Below are 3,984 nucleotides of genomic sequence, written 5' to 3'. Positions count from 1 at the left end.
TCTTTCTGTGTAATATGAAACAGTAAATGCTCTGTTCCCACTTAGAAAACTCCCACTCCACTCTCTCCCACTACTCACTCTCTCTCTTCTCCTCCTCTTTCTCTCTCTCTCTCTTCCTCCTCCTCTTCTCTCTCTCTCTCTCTCTCTCTCTCTCTCTCTCTCTCTCTCTCTCTCTCTCTCTCTCTCTCTCTCTCTCTCTCCTGCAAAACGTAGGAAATGTCATTTCCTGTGTTTCATGGTGAGGAGTGTTGGACGGCGGCCCAGGACTCTTGTGTCTAAAGCAGCGGTCGGTCAAGTCGCTATGGAGGGTTTTTGGGTGGGTGTGTGCGTGTCCCTGTGTCACATTGTGTGTGTGTGTGCGTGTCCCTGTGTCACATTGTGTATCTTTGTCTGCTGCCACACAGACAGGACTGAACACAACACAGCATGTCATTGTGGAGAGAAGAGCACGCACGTATGCACACACGCACACACACACACACACACACACACACGCACGCACGCACGCACGCACGCACGCACGCACGCACGCACGCACGCACGCACGCACGCACGCACGCACACACACACACACACGCACAGACACACAGACACACAGACACACGCGCATGCACGCGCACACACGCACACACGCACAGACAGACACAGACACAGACGCACGCACACACGCACGCACGCACGCACGCACAGACACACAGGCACACGCACAGACACAGACACACACACACATGCAGAGGGGGCCCTCAGCAAGCTGATATGCAGGTCTGATAATGCGTCTCTCATTGATGTCTTGCGTTTTCCAAAAATAAGCAGATCTACTTGAGGGAGATCTAATCCTTGGGGGATTTCCAGGGGGTCCCCAGCAAAAAATGGCTGTTCAAAAATAGCAGATTTACAAGCTCACAGCGCGTCACTTCGTGCTGCGCTGCGAACTTCTACTACTGCTTGTACATCTGCTGTCCGTTGTCTCTCTGTCTCTGTCTATGGGCTTGTCTCTCTGTCTCTGTCTATGGGCTTGTCTTTCTGTCTCTCTGTCTATGGGCTTGTCTCTCTGTCTCTCTGTCTATGGGCTTGTCTCTCTGTCTCTCTGTCTATGGGCTTGTCTCTCTGTCTCTCTGTCTATGGGCTTGTCTCTCTGTCTCTGTATGGGCTTGTCTCTCTGTCTATGGGCTTGTCTCTCTGTCTCTGTCTATGGGCTTGTCTCTCTGACTCTCTGTCTATGGGCTTGTCTCTCTGTCTCTCTGTCTATGGGCTTGTCTCTCTGTCTATGGGCTTGTCTCTCTGTCTATGGGCTTGTCTCTCTGTTTCTGTCTCTCTGTCTATGGGCTTGTCTCTCTATCTATGGGCTTGTCTCTCTGTCTATGGGCTTGTCTCTCTGTCTATGGGCTTGTCTCTCTGTCTCTCTGTCTATGGGCTTGTCTCTCTGTCTCTGTCTCTCTGTCTATGGGCTTGTCTCTCTGTCTCTGTCTCTGTATATGGGCTTGTCTCTCTGTCTCTCTGTCTATGGGCTTGTCTCTCTGTCTCTGTCTATGGGCTTGTCTCTCTGTCTCTGTCTATGGGCTTGTCTCTCTGTCTATGGGCGTGTGTGTCTCTCTCTCTCTAGCTGTGGTTGTCTCTCTGTCTATGGGCTTGTCTCTCTGTCTATGGGCTTGTCTCTCTGTCTCTCTGTCTATGGGCTTGTCTCTCTGTCTCTGTCTATGGGCTTGTCTCTCTGTCTCTGTCTATGGGCTTGTCTCTCTGTCTATGGGCGTGTGTCTCTCTCTCTCTCTAGCTGTGGTTGTCTCTCTGTCTATGGGCTTGTATCTCTGTCTATGGGCTTGTCTCTCTGTCTCTCTGTCTATGGGCGTGTGTCTCTCTCTCTCTCTCTGGCTGTGGTTGTCTCTCTGTCTCTCTGTCTCTCTGTCTATGGGCTTGTCTCTCTCTCTCTCTCTCTCTGGCTGTGGTTGTCTCTCTGTCTCTCTCTGTCTCTGTCTATGGGCTTGTCTCTCTGTCTCTCTCTCTAGCTGTGGTTGTCTCTCTCTCAGTGGAATGAAGCTGCTGCTTTATAGGAGAACAAAGTGCTGAGGCAGAGCTTTACTGCAGAGAGGAGCTCTCTGCCAACAGCCTGATGGCATTACACAACACATTAACCCTTCACACATTATATATACACACACTGGTGGAAAATAATACTCACATGTTTTACCTACAGTAAAAGTTATAAGTAGAAGTCCTATATTCAAAATGTACTTGAGTAAAAGTACAACAGTATTGGTATCAAAATGTACTTAAAGTACCAAAAGTAGAAAGTACTCATTATGCTGAATGTCCCATTTCACAAGTTTTCAAATGTATAAAATACAATAAATCTAAAAATAAATCAATGGAAAATAGCAGATTTACAAGCTCACATATCACATGTTTGCTTCTGGGGTTTGGTGGAGTAAAAATATAAGTATTGAAAATTGGAAATACTCCAGTAAAGCAAAAACAACAACAAAATTGTACTAATATGTACAGTACTTGAGTAAATGTACTTAGTTACTTTACACCACTGTATACCCACGTAGGATTCTCTCAGGCTTTAAGGTATCTTACCTAACCTAACCACAGTGATTTCATAATGTTTTCTTCAGCCCAAATTAGGGTTTCGTTTGTTGTAAATGTTTACACGTTAATACACACTGAAGCACGAATAAATATGCTTTTTAAGCTTCAGGTTCAAGCATCCTCGTGGTTTGATGGATTCTTGGTGTCAAGAAAGGCCAATATTACTGTAACTATTCAATCAGTACACATGTTGCTCTTTCTTCTGTGTTTCTCTTGTCAACAACACTTTATAGCATTTTCAACCAGTGGTCCGGGGACCACCAGTGGTCCTTGAGGGGGTTCCAGGGGGTCCCCAGCCAAATTAATAGTTAGCAAGCAAATTGACCCTTATGTGTCTGTAACTCTGAGAGTGTACAAATGGAACCAAATGGACATTTGGTCTCATTTGTACACTCTCAGAGTTAAAAGAACGCTGATGATGGTGATACAGTGTAGATTGGGACCCCCAAGAAATCTAAATGGTTGAGTCCCTGGCATATCTTTTCAAATGGGGGTCCCTGGGCTAATATTTGTCAATTTCGGGGTCCTTGGTGCGAAAAAGGTTGAAAACCACTGCTTTATAGTCAAGTCTTTCTTCAGCCTAGCCACTAGCCAGCGAGAGCTTCGCTCGCCTCTGCCCCGCAGTGGTCAAAGCATGTTACTGCCACCCAGGGATCAACTACATAACGTAGAAGGAGTTCTCCTTCACGCTATGGAACTTTAGAGCCTTTGCGCATGCTCTATAGGCTGCAGCCTCTCGTGTTTAGTAAAAACAAAAAAAATACACTTTTGCTACTCACCAAAACAAAGACGGTTTTATGGAGTTGAAAGCCTATTCTACTAGGTGGGAACACTGTGAGCCCCCCACCTCACGTCTAAAATACACTTTTTGGTCAGAAAAGAAAATATTCCACCGGAAGGAAAAGTCTGTCAATAGAAAAAAATCCATTAACCAGATCTGTAGGGGGCGCAGTGGAGCACATGTTTTCCTTCCGGTGAAATATTTTCTTTTCTGGCCAAAAAGTGTATTTTAGACGTGAGGTGGGGGGCTCAGTGTTGCCACTATGTAGAGTAGGCTTTCAACTCCATAACACTTTCTATGTTTTGGTGGGTAGCAAATGTATATTCTTTATTTCTTATCAAAGACGAGAGGCTGTGCGGAGAACTCCTTCTAACGCTATGGACCAGAGCTAGTGTGATTAGAAGGCTCTGGATTCTACCAATGAATTACAGACAACATTCACACACATAACAGTGGTGTAAGAAGTACTCACTTTTTGTACTTAAGTAAAAGTACCAATACCACGATGTAGAAATACTCTGTTACAGATATCCAAATGTATAAAAATGCTTTGAAAATAGCAGATCTACAAGCTCACAGGCTATTTTCAAATAGCCTCAGTATGCATAGGGTTG

Source organism: Gymnoscopelus microlampas (assembly GCF_963454915.1).
Source record: "Gymnoscopelus microlampas genome assembly, chromosome: 13".
NCBI classification, from domain to species: Eukaryota; Metazoa; Chordata; class Actinopteri; order Myctophiformes; family Myctophidae; genus Gymnoscopelus; species Gymnoscopelus microlampas.
This window is presented reverse-complemented; position numbering follows the sequence as displayed.